The following is a 17,780-nucleotide window of genomic DNA, read 5'->3' on the forward strand; positions in this document are numbered from 1 at the left end:
TCAACTGACTGCCCAGACTCTAAGCCATGGGAGTAGCTTTGTAAATTTTTATTGAAAAAAATGAATAAATGCATGAAGTAGACCCCAGTCAAAAGTGCAGATGGCGGGCTTTTCAGCATGGCAGCCACGGCCCACGTTAACCCTGTTTCTCTAGATTCATTCTCTTGTCCCCTTACCCTCCTTTAATTTTTTGTATGCCCCTTGTTATCACTTAACTTTAGTAAACATGTTGTTACTGTTGTTTAATTGAATTATGGTTGATTTACAATGTTGTTAGTTTCAGGTACACAACAAACTGACTCAATCATATATATATATATATATACTTTTTTAGATTCTTTTCCCTTATAGTTTATTACAAAATATTGAGTACAGTTCCCTGTTCTATAGAGTACATCCTTGTTGTTTATCTATTTTTTATATAGTAGTGTGTATCTGTTAATCCCATTCTCTTCATTTATCCCTCTCCTCCCCCTTTATTCTTTGGTAACCATAAATATGTTTTCTATGTCTGTTCGTATATTTCTGCTTTGTAATAAGTTCATTTGTATCTTTTTTTTAAGATTCTATATATAAGCAATATCCTATTTCCCTGTTTCTCTCCTTCCATTTCTCTCTCTCTCTCTCTGTCTCGTGGATGGACCTAGAGATTATCATTCTAAGTGAAGTAAGCCAGACAGAAAGTAAAGATGTTTTTATGTGCTTGTCTTCCCTGCTGGAACAAAAGTTTCAGAAGGGTGGGCCAGGACTTTTTTATTCACTCAACACTTCTTAACAGTGACTGCCACATAGAGGACCCTCAGTAAATATTTGTTGATTGAATGATGAAGGTATCGTTCAAATGAATCATCTCATTCACTCCTCAGAATTTTGCCAAGTAGACAGAGGAGTTAGTATAGGGCCCATTTTATGGATGCTGAAACTAAAGTCAAAAAGGCTAAGTGTGCTAAAGCTGACACAGCTACAGAGGAACTGAAGCTTAGATCTTCTGAGAACTCATTTAGTGTCTTTCAATACACCATGCTGTCTCCCTAATGTTGCCACTGAGTTCTTATGTAACAATTCTATTGTGAATCAATAAAAGAAACACCCAAACAAAGAATGTCTCTGTATTACCTGCTGAATTACTGTTGAGGACATTATATACTAATAATAATCAGAGACTTTATGTTAAGAATCCATGGGGTTTTAGTGCCAAGAACAATTCTGGGTCTCCTAAAAACTGCTGTTTCCTCTGTCAGACAGAATCTTATAAATTATGGGATTTCATTTCTTGTCTTGACTGTCAGGAAACACAAAAATTGAATTAGTGCTTAATTACAGTAATAATCTAATTTCTGGTCCAATTACAGCCCTTTCCTCCTATACATGATTTTCTGATCTTTATTTTCATTTTAACCAATTATGTATATGGATACAGTGTTGGTTGTTAGCTATATCAAATCCCTTTTAGAAAGAGCTATGGTAGAAAATTTAGAAAATAAGCAATAACTAGCACTAATCAAATGGTTGCCATAGGCCAGGGGTCGATTTTATACATGTATTAGCTTACTTGATCATCAAAAACAGGAACTTTATATTGCCAGAGATACCAAATGTTATAATATGGCATAATGAAATTAACATTCTGAATTATAAAAAGAAATATGACATGTTCCTTCTTGCTCCCTCTGCCAAACCCCTCCACCCAAACCTTCCCCTTCCCCATTTAAGACTCACTCCATCACCTCCCACTTCCACTATCGCAGTTGTTTGCTAATGAGACTCCCTGCTTCCGCCCTTGGCCCTTCGGTCTACTCTTCCAAGAGCGGCTAGAATTAATGCTGTGAAAATAAAAGTCAGATCACTTCACTCTCTGCTCAAAACTTTCAATGACTTTCCTTCCTAGAATAATGTCAAGGTCCTTTCAAGGATCCACAAAGCCCTACAAGATTTGGCCCCATATATCTCTGGCCTTATCCTTGACTCTGATCCGTAGCCACACTGTCCTTCCATGAATATTCCAGGCAGCATTTCACCTCAGGGTCTTTGCATTTGCTGTTGTTGAAGCTTGGAATATACTTTTGGGGATATATCTGTATGGCTTGTTCCCTTGTCACTTTCAGGGGTCAAATGTTACTCTCTGAGGAAGGCCTTCCCTGATCACCTACATCCCCTCCCTCAATATTTCCCACGCCTTGTCTAGTTCCACATTTCTCCCAAGCACATTTAACTAACATACTGTCTATTTTTACTTATTTATCATTTCTATTGACAGATTCTCCAAAAGAAGGGATTTTTGCCTATCTTGTCCTTTGCTACAATCTCAGTTGACTAGACCAATGTTACGCATGTAATAGATGCCTAAAAAGTATTTTCTAAATTAATGAATCAGTGTGAGAGGTAGAGGCATATTTCATCACAAACCTACCATATTTTGCAAATGCACAAAATATATAAGACTGAAATATTCACTGTAATTATTAAACTGTTTTTCCATACTCTTTCCTTCCTCCCACATACTAACACTATCAGATAAATTGAGTTAACATTGACCAGTACATTAACAATTACATTGTCTTAGCAATTTTGGTAACGTGGGATCTTCAGATGTTCAGGGCATCTTGCCTGGCTGAGTTGAAGTTCCAACACTGCCCCACAGAGACTTCCTTTCTCCCCAATATCATTTTCTCCAAGATCTTTTTCATTTATCAGTATCTAAAAGAACTTTTATTTTGTAACTTGGGAAGGTGGGATAATAGGATTTGGAGGAGTGAGAACTAGGGGCAGAGGAAAAATAAAAGGAAGACAGTGATACAGGTAGGGACCAAGTCTCTGTATTCATTACTACAACTCCAACTTCTAGAAGCGCTAGGCACATAACAGGCAATCAGTAAAGTTGACTCATTGAGTTGTTCACATGTTCCTTTGGACTGAGTCTGAATATTTGGGGCTGGAAAGATGAAGGCCTGAAGTTAGAATTTTTTTCTTGGAAGCTTTCTGAGATTCTGAGCAGAAAACTCCCCCCAGCTTTGCCTGGCAGCTTTGGAAACTTGAAGAGGCAGAACTCCCAGGATGACAATGACATCCAGGAGTGAGCAGGGCCAGCAGTGGTGCTATTTCAAGGGGCTCTTGGGCAAGTACAAGGTACCTCACAGTGGCTGGAGCTGACAGATTGGGTTGGGGGCACACAGGAGACACTTATTTGGGAACTCCCAGTAATAATGGAGGCACTCTGAGAGTGTAACTCCATCAGAATCAATAGGCTCACGAGGTTAGGTTTGAGTGTCATGTGACACCACAGAATTTAGACTTGGAAGGCGTTTTAGAATCATTTCAACAACTCGTCATTCCATTTAGAAGTGTCTTTCATCTTCTTGGAAGAACAAAAACACATAAGCATAGCATAATTTAGTCCCTCTTTTCTCTCATATGTCTGTCTTTGAGTTTATCTAGATTGCTGTAAATCCATATCAACCCCCACACCTATCAACATCGAGGATTTTCTTCTGTCGAGCTGTCTGGCTCATTCTGCAGGTGAGAGCTTTTGTTTCTCTCCACTGCGTGCATGCCTCGCTGTTGACACTCCTGCCAAGTGTCTTCTTCCAGTTTTAATTGCTAGTCTTGGTATGGGGTGGTTCTCCTTCTCCTTTGGAAGAGAAAGAGCATTCATTTAACTTCTAACCCAATTAAACCATGAGCTCATGAGCTCATGCTCCGTGGGCCAGAGTGACGGGCTCTGGAGACATGAGCAGAATAGAAATTGCCAACATTAACATGATTCCCTCTTCCCCATCCAGGAATGACTAACACAGGGTGAGATTATGTTTGTGCTTCAGTAGCTTTTTTCAATTATTTAATCAGCAGGTACAAATTCAAAACACAAGCTTCTGAAAATGTTGAGGACTTTCTGGCATTCTTGGGAACCACCAGGGCAATAACTCAGGGGGTTGAGAGGAGCCCTCTAAGAGCTGCCTAGTGATGCTGATGCCAACCCTCTTGATTCCATGACTTTGTGGGGGTTGCATTCAGCTTCAAAGAGTTACACTGGTGATAAACTGGCCACAGAGCCAGCTCATCACAGTAGAAAGTTATGGCTGCTTTGCTCTTGGTGGAAATAGGAGACCCCTCTTTAAGCCTCAGTCTTGGGCGGCAAGATAGCAATTAGCTATAGAAGCAGTTCTGCACGGCAGAAGAGCACTGGGTCAGGAGTCAAGAGATGGGGGCTGTTTAGGTGCTTCTTAGTTGTGAGGACTTAGGTCAATCTCCCAATTCTATGGTCTTCAGTATCTTTTTCTGTGAAACAAAATGGCTGTGCCAGATGATCTCAAAGATTCCAGTGGTCTTGACTTTCTCAGAGGGTGAATGTTGGTGAGTGGCACTTAGATACTTGCTGATGTTTGCATCTTCCTTCTCCAGCCTGCCTCTGCCTCTGGTCATGGAAGGCAGTCACATTGGAAAAATATTTCTTTGAGTTCATTTCCAAGGCAGCTTACTGCAGTTTCTTGAGTCTGAGAGACCTGAAGCCAGGGCTCTGATGAAGACTGTGGACAGGGAAACAGATACACAATAGGGTGCACAGGAAGAGAGATGTGTGGTCTTGGGGGAGTAAGGCCAGCAATCCAGAGAAATCTAGGTTTGGTGGAGTAGGCAAAATGATAAGAAAGAAAAACAATAATCCAACCTTCAACAGTAGGATGAGAATAGGATGGGATGCCAAAATTTTCCTAGGGCCCCCCCTAAAATGGGCCAAAGGACTAAAGAAAGGGAATGACCCCTGAAAAGAACTGCTTAATGTTGCAAACATGTGATCAGGCCCTTGGCTAATATGAAGGCTCCTTTGCCACTTCCCACAGTTGATTGCATGAGCTTTTGAACCCCTCTCTCTCACAAGCACACACTCACACAGCAGGGATTATGTGTGTCCTTGAACTCACTGCATGCAATTTACACTAGAAAGTATGGGAAAGCTACGCTACCAAGAGAGGAAAAAAACAACAACAAACCATGAGCTGTATAGTGTTTAACAATAAAATCTCCTGACATTTTACTATTAGGTATTAAGAATAAAAAATAAAGCAGTGATCAAACATGTGGTAGAACATACCCAACATCTATTTGAATAATGAAATAGGGAATTCATGAGCTAATTAATTAAATTAATAAGGGAATTAAAAACTCATTTATGAGCATGGTTCTGTCCTGTGGTGGGGTAAGGGTCCTGTTTTCTAACAGCATATTATACTATTTTTTTTTCAAGCAAATCTCTGTAAATTCCTTTTTCTGTGAATAAATCAAATAAGTGTATCTCAAACATTTACAGCTTCTATGTAAGGCTTTATAAGCAAGAGGAAGGCTTGGAAAAGTACTGCCTAAAGGCCATATCATTCTGTGTTGCCACCAGCCAATCTGAAATGCTGAGAAACAAATGTTCTCAATCATTTTGTATAGTTTAGTAGGCTCATTTTCTCACAGCTGTGTGAGATAAAAACAAGTAACTGATTTTTTCCTGAGTAAACCAAATTCCAATTGCAGAACTTGTACAAGAAAAGAATCTACTTAAATGCACATATTCTTGTTTCATATTCTTTGACATGTACAAATGGAAGACAATATTCCATCATTTCATCTGCTTTCTCCTTCAGTAACCAAGACAGAAATCTATCAGTGTGTGTATGTTAATGCCTTCCATATAAAATTATGACAATGTATTGCTGAGTAGAGTTCTTTAAGTAAGTCAAGAAATACAAAAATCAAAGTTCTCCTAACTACATTATCTTTTCTTCTTGCATAAACATTTCCCACTCTGAGCCTCATCATTGTAGGTTCCTGGTGATGCTTGAGACATCCTGGCTATCTCAGGGTGGCTCTGACTGAGAAAAGAGTGTCTCGAAGCGTTGCAGAAATGGTAGCCGAAGGTACAGAATTTAGGTCAAGAGGAAATAAAAGTCAAAGCTGACTCCTTCTGTAGAAAATACACACTAAGTCAGGGAGATTGTACATGACTATTCTAAATGAAAGAAGGCAACAGATGCCCATGGCCAGACCATTCCATTAATGCATCTGGGGATCCAAAGCTGGTCTCCAGAGGAAGCATAAGGCACCAAACAATAATGGACACTAAAACATTCTTAGGAAGGTAGCAAGATGGAGAAAATTGTATTTCCAGAATTTTAAAATTCTATAAATTCCCTTAGGGTTGAGGGAGTGAATCTTAAGAGTTATGCTCAAGATTACTAACTGATTTCTAAAGGCTGAGTCCATTTAACTACAGAGATTCTGTTCTGCAAGATAAAAGAGTCCATCTGGACCAAAGATAAATTGTTTGGGACCATTGAGAATGTGTGCCATCTGTCTGCTGTCTTCTTTTTGCCTTTTTTCTATACAGCATTCATCTTTTCCTCTAAATAATAAGGAAAATATTTAACAAATATGAGTTGAAGAATAGCCACATTATTAGCCTGCAGTCTGGTTGGCCCTGAGAATACTTCACGGTGGGTTATTTCCTAGATCTGTTCTCCTTCCCCACCTCCGACCAACACCTTCCTCCGAAGTGTATTTCCATGGTGCTGGGTGTTCATGACTCCTCACACATGTCCTCTCTTCTTGGTTCGGTGATCCTGATCCAGTAAATCTATGAAAAGACACTTTCGAAAACTGCATGGGATGCTATAACATGGCCCCCAGACTCTAAGCTCAAATCTTTGACTCCAAATTTCCTGGCCCTAAAAATGCTCTGAAATGATTCCTAAACACCATATTTCATTTGAACAGGAAGATCAGATAGCATGGCTCACAGCAGAAAATGAAAGATTGGAAATCAGGAAGTCTGATTCCTAGTTCTATTTAAGTCATGAACTTACTATGTGGCCTTACTCACCATGTCCAAGTTAGTCCTCAGCAAATACCATGGATCCTCTACCTTCCCCAGCACCTGCTTTATTTGAGTTAGGACCATGTGACCACGTATTGGCCAATGAAATATAAACAGAAGTGGCCTCTGTCACTTTCAGGCCGAGGTAGTTAAGAACCAGTGTGCATCTTCACGCTCTCACTCCCTGCTCTGACCTTGGAGGTTGCCTGTTCCAGATGGCAGAGATACAAGATGGAGAAAGATCACTGAGTTGCATCTAATGGTGACATGAAAAATAAACTTTTATTGTGTTAAGTCACTGGTGTACTGCATTTGTCTGTTGCAGCTAACATTAATAACCAGTAATGACAGCCTCCCTTTCTGTGACCCAGCTTTCTTATCCAGCTCCAATATACTGAACCACATTAAAAGAACATGAAATGAAATCCCAGAGTTGAAATCATTTCAAAATAGAAAGTTAATATTACATAAGTAAATTGTCATCTCTTGGGTGCAGGAGCCACCCAATACAGATGGCATTTACTAAATGTGAAGCGTGCTCATCACTGTGGATGAGTCTCCATTGCTACTGGTTGGGACTGCAAGGGGATCTTCTTTCTTTTGAGAACCCCCTGGCTCCTTCACAGTGCCTAACTATGTGGGACACAACAGATATTTGCCAAGTACCAAATGTGGTGACCAAAGATAAAAACTGCGTTTATTCATCTGAAGCATGTTAGAGTTCACACTAATTTTCTGTGACTCGTCACCAACCAGCTATCAACAAGTTCAGATTAGTCCTAGTGGAGAGCTTCCTAGGCCACCAATGGACAGTGATCTTTTCAAACTATACTAAAGCAGCTGCTTGGAAATGTAACTATGGGAATTTGGGCTAGAAATATTTTTAGAGGTCATCTAATTCACTTAGTATGGTGTCTCAGATGTTAAAGAATCTGCCTGCACTGTGGGAGACCCGGGTTCAATCCCTGGGTTGGGAAGATGCCCTGGAAAAGGGAATGGCTACCCATGCCAGTATTTTTGCCTGAAGAATCCCATGGACAAAAGAGCCTGGCAGGTTAGAGTCCATGGGGTCACAAAGAGTCAGACACATCTGAGCAACTAACATGTGCGATTATAAATTTAATTCTTGCAGTGATGGAGAACTCATTTTCCCAATAGAAATTCAATCCCATTAGTGTAGTTGTAAAAATACTTCTTTTATTTATTTTAAATAATTCTCCTGCATCTTCCATTTATTGTTTAGGTGTTTGATGTCTGGAACAATGCATTTAAGTCTATTTTCTTTTTCACATGACAGTTTTTCAATACTTAAAGACAAATATTAACTCCCCATTTAGATTTCTATTTTGCATGTTAAACTTGCTCAGTTTTTTCTACAAATCTTCATATAACATTTTATTATTTCCTAAATTTATACATGTACTACTCTTACCCAAGAAAATTTAAGAATGAAGCAAATATACCAATCCAAAGGGTTTCTGGATTTGAATATCAAATATGGCTCTGTGTTTCCTGGCAGCTAAGACAAAGAGTTTAGGATGAGTTTACATAGCTGTCAATATCAGAAACAGAATGCTTACAAAAAAGTTGTTTCTAGACTCTTCGCCATTCTCATCATCTTTCCCTGAAAGCATTCTAGCTTACCATTATTTTTCTTAAACTGCTATAAACAAAAATTAACAAAACCCTTCAGATAAATCAATAGTTTATTTAGAATAGGCTTATGAAAGAATAAGTTGGTCTTAAATAAAAGCTATTCTCTGAATATTATTTTTGTGGATCAAGAGTGTACAAGATGCTTTATATATATATTGCAATTCTCCAACAGTCTTGAAAAGTAAAAGTATTGCCATTTAATAAACTAAGAAATTGAGTAACTTACCAAAGGTCGCAATTATTACAGATCCAGGTCTGTCTGGAACCAAAACTTATATCATTTTCATGAGTCAACAATTCTCAACTGAAAAGATTATATCATTTCTAAAGGTGCCTCACTGAATACTCCAGGCATGTTGAGTCAGAGGGAGAATATGGTTGAATGTTTTAGATCTGACATTTTCTTAAAAACCAACACTGGAAACTATTTTCATCTTCTTCCGGCTTCTTAAGGAATCACAGAAACACATGTGAGTTGGGGGTGGTTTTGTTTTGTACACTTCAGCAGTTAGTCATTTTTTAGGGGGGAAACTCAATGCAAACTGAGTTTGGATCCACTGGGCTTTGTCAAACACAGGTGCTTATGTACTGATTCAAGTTTGGGTTGGCAGAGCAATGTTCAATATGGAGCTTTAATCTTTAAAATACATGGAAATACACAGCAAGGGAATGGGGAAATTTCCTCCCTATTTACTAAAGAGAGGCTCCTCAAATCAAGCCTTTTCTCTCCATTCCCAGGACTGCTAACTTAGATCAAACTCTTATTAACCCTCATTTTTATTACTGCAATAGCTTCTCATGTATCTCCTATAGCCAGCCTTTCCCCAAACCTTGCCCATCCTCCACACAGTCCCCAGAGTTTTGTCCTTAAACATATATCTATTTTATCACTTTCTTGCTTATAAATATCTGTCAATTTCCATTGCCCGAAAGATCAAGTTGAAAATCTGTATCATGACACATGAGACTCGTTACTATTAGGTATTAATTTGTCACTCTTGGCCCATTTCCCTTCCTTCCTCCCTACTACCCCATGCTGTGTTTGTGTGTTTGTGTGTCTTAGTAGCTCAGTCTTGTCCAACTCTTTGCAACCCCATGGACTGTAGCCCTCCAGGCTCCTCTGCCCATGGGATTCTCCAGGAAAGAATACTGGAATGGGTTGCCATGCCCTTCTCCTTGGAATCTTCCCAACCTAGGGGTCAAACCTGGTCTCCCACATTGCAAGCAGATTCTTTACTGTCTGAGCCACCAGGAAAGCCCATCCCATGCTCTAGCCACTCAATTTCTCAGCATTCCGCATGGTGACTTTTCATTACTCTGAGTCTGTGTATGAGTGGCTCACTCTTCCTAGAAACACCCTTCCTCTACACCTGGAAAACTTCCACCTTTAAAACCAACCTTAAAAGCTGTCTCCTCAATTAAGCCTTTCCTGACTTTCCTAGCAAAGATTGGATTCTCCCTCAAGGCTCTGGGTTCTCATAGTCTCACCTCTATTAGGTCACTTAGAGTTTCTTTTGGGGGCTTCCCAGATGGCCCTAGTGGTAAAGAATCTGCCTGCCAAAACAGGAGGCACAAGAGACACAGTTTTGATCCCTGGGTCTGGGAGATCCTCTGGAGAAGAAAACAGCAACCCACTCCAGTATTCTTGCCTGGAAAATTCCATGGACAGAAGAGCCTGGCAGGCTACAATTCATGTGGCCACAAAGAGCCAGACACAACTGATCACACACACATAATCTTTTTTACATTTTGTTCTTTCCTACCTTCAGCACTCTTTAGGGCCATAATTATACATTATTGAAGTATGTAAGTCAATGGGCTCAGACATATACTTAAGAGTAAGACACAGCTTAGTAACTAAACAACAATCCTCAAAGTCTGGCCCAAAGAAAGTCCTCAGTAAATGTTTATTGGACACATGTCCTCATCACAGGAGCCAAACTGTGTGCACAACACCAGGAGTCGACAGCTATGAACACCAAATCTGAAATTAGGATTATCTTCTGTGAACAGAGTCAGGACAGATCAAGTGGTAATGAATGATAGTCACCATTTATAGAAAGAACACAACTCCAAAGTCTGTATGTGAAGACTACCCAAAATAGAAGTATGATGACCTGGATGTAGCTTCAGAGAGACATACCTGGATTATGGTTTTTATGATAATGCTTATTTAGTTTTTCTTATAATAAAATTAATATATATTCTGGTATAAAGCTTTAAAAAATATATAGTTAGACAAGTAAAAAAATTATTCATAATCTAATCACCCAGGGAGATTTATATTAACATTTTGGTGTATCTATTTTCACAAACACAACAGTTTGGTCACATTGTCTTGAAGCATGCTTTTTTGCTTAACAATGTGTTGTGAAGATTTTAATGTAAATAAATTTTATTCTAAACCATGACTATATGTCATCCTGTTATGTGTAGATATAATAATGAATACATTGAACACCAAATTTGCTTCCAAGTTTTTGCATTATTAGTGTCAAGAAACATCCTAGTAGCTACTGATATTTTGTGCTAAAAGGTCTCCAGGAAGATTGTGTTAATTTTCTAGTAATGAGCCAAGTATAAGAATGTCTACCTCTAAACTCTTGCTAACTATAAGCATCTCCCAAAACTTATCACCTCTGACAAAAATATTCCAAGACCCAAAATAGAGGTCTACCCTCCCCAGAATCTGTGCCCAACAGTATCAGCTGACCAAGTGTTGTTTTTCTGAATATGAGTTTCTAGGAGCTATCTCTGAAGATTTTGATTGGGAAGTCTAGGATGAGTCCTAGGAATCACTAGTTCTTAAGACTCTGCTTCCACTTCCCATGTAAGCCAAAGGTTCAGATCCATGGGCCAACTGTAATAGGCCAGTTAAGGTCCTTATCCTTCAAGGACAGGCTGAGAGATCGGCTGGCTCTCTCCAAAAGATTCTAAATGATGGCCTTTATTTCCCTATTTATCATCTCAAATGAGAATATATAAAACCAAGAATAATGACAATAATTATATCAAGTCATTTACTGTGTCCTGAGACATTGGTTCATTCTACTCTCACAGCATTTTTATGAGTCCTAAGGCTCAGTTTCCCTATCTCTAAAATGGAAATAACAACCTACAGGTCAAATATTTACAAAATATTTCCTTATAAAATTTTTTTATTTACCAAAATTTCCTCTCCTTTGGATGGCTCATAACTATTATGAGTAATAATATTACTTTAGTCAGAGCTTTAATTGTTATCACAACTCTAGGCCTAGCCTGTTATGAGAAGCAATATAAAGAGAATTCAGTGGGAAATGATTCTAGCTAACCTTTTTCCAAATGGGCCAGAATTAGATGTGGAGCTTATAAAGCAACAGTGTGGCAATATTAGGGGAAATGTGATGATGAAACCTCTTGTTGAAAAAGAAGAAAACCCCACCTCTCTAGGACCTTTTCATTTTCTCTGTTTTGCCACCTCAGTCTCCTGTGGGTTATGAGAAAGCTGCTGTTACCGTGATTCCTGACTGCTTATCTACTGACTGGAGCCATGGCACCCTCTCTGAGGGAGGGGCTTAGTTGGAGAATCTCCAAACCCAACCAAGCCGGGTACACTCTGCTGGGAATGAGAAAAACCCAGTCAAGACCCAAGGCCCAGCCACAACTCCAAGCTCAAGCTAAGATGCTCAGAGCACTTGAGACAAAGACAAAGAATTCAGAATAAATCCCTAGGCTGAGTCTTGATCAGGAAAGCAGTCCCCAGATCCTTGAAAAGAGTTCAAAGAGGAAAAGAGGTGTTGGACAGCTATTCAGAGATTAGAGAGAAGCGAAGCATGTCACTTTAGATACACAGAACAGACCTATCTTTAATCTGCTCCATTATTATAAATCATAGAGCAGTCAAGGGGTCTGGAAAATGCCATCTCAGACAGTTTCTTCAGCCATCATATGGGCATATGAAGGCAAGGTCTTCTTTAGCGTTAAGATGGAACTAGGGCTACTTTGCTGGCTCCCCTGGTAGCTCAGCTGGCAAAGAATCTGCCTGCAATGTAGGAGACCCTGGTTCGATTCCTGGGTCAGGAGGATCCCATGGAGAAGAGATAGGCTACCCACTCCAGTATTCTTGGGCTTCCCTGGTGGCTCAGATGGTAAAGAATCTGCCTGCAATGCAGGAGACCTGGTTCGATCCCTGGGTTGGGAAGATCCCCTGGAGGAGGGCAACCCACTCCAGTATTCTTGCCTGGAGAATCCCATGGATAGAGGAGCCTGGCGGGCTACAGTCCATGGGGTCACAAAGAGTCAGACAAGACTGAGCGACTAAGCACAGCACAGAACCACTTCACATATTCCAGTGGGTAGGTAGGGGATTCCGGGAACCTAACTCGGCACATACCCATACACTGAAGGAGCCAGAACACCCAAAGGCTTGGGGTGAGAAAATCAACCCATCATCCTGTACAACATGCTCATCCCCAGAACCAAATCAGGACTAAACCCACTGGCCACCTTGAGTCCTTCAGACTCATCCTTGCCTCAGACTTCACTCCTTAGGCTCTCACGAGTCTTGGCAGAAGAAGAGGTTCTGAGAATAAGAGATAGGCACCTGGAATGCCCAGCACAAGCTCATGGGGGATGCTTGCCAAGCTCAAGAGAAAAATCACATCTGCAGGGTGCATGGTCACGCTGCCCTACGGCCTCCCACTGCCATACGCCGCACCCCCCCTGCCCCCCACCGATCCACATCAGTGGATATCAGAAGGCTGTCTCTTGTTAGACTCCTGGATCCCTCCTTTCTCCTAACATTAGCCCCAGGGAGCCTGGGAAGGCATGGGGATTAGAGCAGAGTCAGGAGGGAGAAAGGTGGGGAATGAGTGATGAGCTGCAAAGAGATTTACAAGTGAGCAAAAAAATGTCAGTGAAATATCTGCTCACAGCAGGCTGAGATGAGCAGACTGGTGAGCTCTGACGGTGACGAAGGACAGCTATAAACATAAAACCCAGATACTTCTGAATTTGTGTTTCTGTTTCAAAAAGAAAAATACATATTTGGAATTACTTTTTCTCTTTCTGGACGTAGCATTAGCTGTCTTCCTCCACAATAAGCTCCCAAATAGAATGAATGCGTGAGAGGGGTGGGAGCTTTGAGGACAGCCCAAAACCAAAATTAGAACTGAGTCCTGAGAGGCAGAAGAATTCTAGATTTTTTTCACAAAATCTGCTCTCCAAATCTGGCTTCAAAAGCACTGCTCTTTTGCTAAACTGGCAACAGTTGCTGCTAGGTACCTCAACAGTATCTCACACTTGTCAACTTGGGTTCCCTGGCAATAATTCAACTTGGTCTGGAATTGGTTAGTTGTTGCATTTCCCATCCCCCATCAGCTGGCTTCCCTGGACCTCTTTGATTTCTCATTTGCCTCTCTCCCCGACTACTTGTCATATTTTTGGACGCCATAAGCTTTGATCACAAGGGGAAAAGAAGACAAGGCAAATGTTTTTTTTATTTCCCAGGTGTGGATTATGTGTGACACAATCCTTGGGAAAGATAGATTAACCAGCTGCAAAGGGCAATTTGCAGGGAACAGCCTAGCCTGCCAGAGACAAGTTAGTTGAGCTCCACTGTGCTCAGATCTTATTTCTGTGCTCAAAGATTTTCTTCATCTGGTTTGCTGATGAGTTTGTGAATCTCATCTCTCAAGGCAGGTAGATGTGCATGTAGATGAAATGGTCTAGTTCAGCAAATCTAGGAAATTTGGCAGGCAGGGATATGCTCTATAAGTTAATCCAGGCAAGTATAAAGGTCTGATTAATGGACAAAGTGCTGTGTGGGCAATTATTATTGATTGACTCAAATTGAATTAAACTGACCCGGGCCAACTGTTGATACACAGCTGTCTCTGTCCAGCAGCCAGTTCCTCCACTCAAGTGAGAGGTGACCCTGAGTGCCAACATCTTGCTTCCAGCAAAAATGGGCAAGCACTTTTAGAGCCTATCACATTAAATATTTAACTGGCATTATGCTAGTGTATCCTATTTCATTTAATCCTCACAATCACCTTGTAAACTGGTTGTTATCACCCTGTAATAACAGATGAAGAAACTGAAGGCTTGGAGAGGTTTAGGAAACCAGGGAGCCAGGATTTATACCCTGTTCTGCACTTAGAGTCGTGAGTTCTTCTTATTGCTCCCCTGGACTTCTACTTTCACATATACTGGGCAGATTTTAGACTACACAAGCTTGGAATTAGAGGGCAATCTAGTGAAATAATCTGTAAACAAGGCAACAGCAAGAACATAAGGATTAACTAAAAGAAGATTGTGATATCTTTCTCTGTAAGGAAATGAACCAGAACACGTGCAAATGTGCCCATTGGTCCAAACTCTATGTCACTTCATAAAAAAAAAAAAATGCAATGGAGTTGATTGTACAAGATATCCCCAGCATAGAATTGTCACAGACATGTAAATGTGGTGCCCTGACAGAGGGACTAAAGCAAAATGAAAACTGAGAAACATCAAAGTGGGCACATTGTCTCTAAAAGTGAAGCAGCCTGACATGCCTGTTAGAAGTCTGGAGCTAGGGCTCAGCCCTGCTTTGGAATCAATTCAGATCAGACACTCATCAAATCATTAGGAAAGTTCTGTGCCAAAATTAGAATACTATAAATATACTTGGCCAAAATGGGCTATGTATAAAAATAATTTAAGAGCTCCAGAAAACATTAAATTAATACTATTATTAGTAATTATATTTTTAAAAGAGTATATATACATATATTTAAATATATGTGCATGCATGCATGATAAGTCACTTCAGTGTTGTCGAACTCTTACAACCCTATGGACTGTAGCCCACCAGGTTCCTCTGTTCATGGGATTCTCCAGGTAAGAATATTGGATTGGGTTGCCATGCCCTCCTCCAGGGGATCTTCCCAACCCAGGGATCAAACCTGAGTCCCTTACGTCTCCTGCATTGGCAGGCTGGTTCTTTACCATTAACGCCACCTGGGAAGCCCCATATTTTATGTTGGCATGCATAAATATTATATATATATATAAGTATACATAACAGATAAATAGATGGATGTTAAGACAGTATTGTGTAAGGTACTTTGATGCTTTAAGAATATCATCTCTAATCTTTTACATTTTAAACAACTCCATTCGAAAAGATACATGTACCCAATGTTCATAGCAGCCAATGTTTATGAAAGCCAAGACATGGAAGCTCCTAAGTGTTCACTGATAGATGAATATATGAAGAAGATGTTATGTACACACACACACACACACACACACACACACACACACACACACACACACTGGAATACTACTCCGCCATTAAAAAGAACAAACTACTGTCATTTGCAGCAACATAGGTGGCCCTAGAGACTATCATACTAAATGGAGTAAGTCAGAAAGAGAAAGACAAATACCATATGATATCACTTATATGTGGAATCTAAAATACAACACAAATGAACTTATTTACAAAATAGAAACAGACTCACAGACCTAGGAAACAAGCTTATGGTCACCAAAGGGGAAAGGGAGTGGGGAGGGGGAAAGGGAGTGGGGAGGGATAAAACGAGTTTGGGATTAGCAGATCCAAATCACTATATATAAAACAGATAAACCACAAAGTCCTGTGTGGCACAGGGAACTCTTTTCAATATTCAGAAACACCCTGCTGTATACCAAAAACCAACACAATACTGTGAATCAACTGTACTTTAAAAAAAATTAAAAAACAGCTAGTTTAAGAATTTGATTAAACCAACCTCCTCAAAAAGCAGCTCTGATGTTTAGGTCAGTTTCCCCATTCATAGGATAGAACCTCAACTTATCTCAAAAAGCAAGTATCCATATAATCCATTATTATAGCTTTTACATGAAAAAAAATGTGAATGCTAAAATTTATTAGTACTTTTTGCTGGTTGTCCGATTTTCAAGAGATGTAACAAACATATCTTAAACAACCGTTGATTTAACTATGGCCTTGGTTTTTACTTTTGTAACAATAGCTCTTCTCACATTCTATGTTGATTGTTATGCTAAATGTTTGGCAGTTGTGTACTCCTCATATAAACTGGTCTTCATGTAGCTAGCCAAAATTATTTCTGACAGCCTTTTATATCAAGCAGAACTACAATAGTCTGTTTTTGGAGTCCAAGGCAGCATTCAGGAAAATAGATAAATATAGCAATTTACAATGGTCCAACACACTTATTGTGAAATTTGTTATTCTTAGCACATATCATATTAATACTTTTAAGCTGTACAGATTTATATTAGAAAGAACTGGAAATGTTTAATCAGGATTTTTAATCTCATGAGCATCTTTTAAAACATCATGCAGAAATTTGATGGCAATGAGCTTTAAAAATGACTATCAGCAGTGAGGATTATTATAATATTAATTGAAGTCCCATTCCTTCAGCTTAATACAGTTCTAAGGGCAAAAAAAGACCAAAGTCAGACCACAAAAGAAAAGAAATCACTGCTTGGTAATATTATTTCATAAGCCAGATAAAGATAGACTAAAAGACACGTTTATCTCCTGCCAAAGACAGTTTCTTTGGCTTGTTCACACCCTAATCTGAATTCTGCCTCTGTAGGTGAAGATTTCCATTAAAAGCCAGGTTGGTTCACATACACTAGTTGATGCTGTAGCTGAGAACCAAATTGGCCTCCTAATTTGTTTCTGTGCTACTAGCCTCTGGTTGATAAAGGCAGCAACCCACAGGAGTTACTGGTCATGCGTGTTTGCTCTTTGTCTTCTTGCCTCCTAAGCAGGAGTGGCAGCTGGTGTTTTGTTTTAGCTTGTATCATAGCCTGAGAACCCTTAGAATATTGCATCCTCAATGGGCAGTACACCAGGGAGACTATTGCAAATCAATTAGATTTATTTCACATCTGAAATTAAGTTACCTGATTTCCAACATGTCTTCTGTCTTCGAAGAATGATGCATTTATTTTTTTGGTTATTTGGCAAAAATTGAAAACTGGGATTGAAGACTGTCTTCTGACTCTCAAGAATGAATCTGTCTTAGCAACTGAAACTGCTTTATAGTCTAGCCCCAGAGTCAAAGGCCCTGCTTTTCCCTGCTCTATAAACAGGAGTGTTGTGGATTTTTTACTGCATTTATACAAACTCCATACTGTGTGTAAGGTGCAGCCACATAAGTAAATATCTTATTAAAGCTGCTATCAGACTTTGGGGAAGGGTGAGTGGAGATAAAACTATAAGAAAGATGATTAAAAACATATACTAATCTGTCTTTGTATTATT

The sequence above is a fragment of the Muntiacus reevesi genome, chromosome 1 (assembly GCF_963930625.1).
Source record: "Muntiacus reevesi chromosome 1, mMunRee1.1, whole genome shotgun sequence".
Taxonomy (NCBI): Eukaryota; Metazoa; Chordata; class Mammalia; order Artiodactyla; family Cervidae; genus Muntiacus; species Muntiacus reevesi.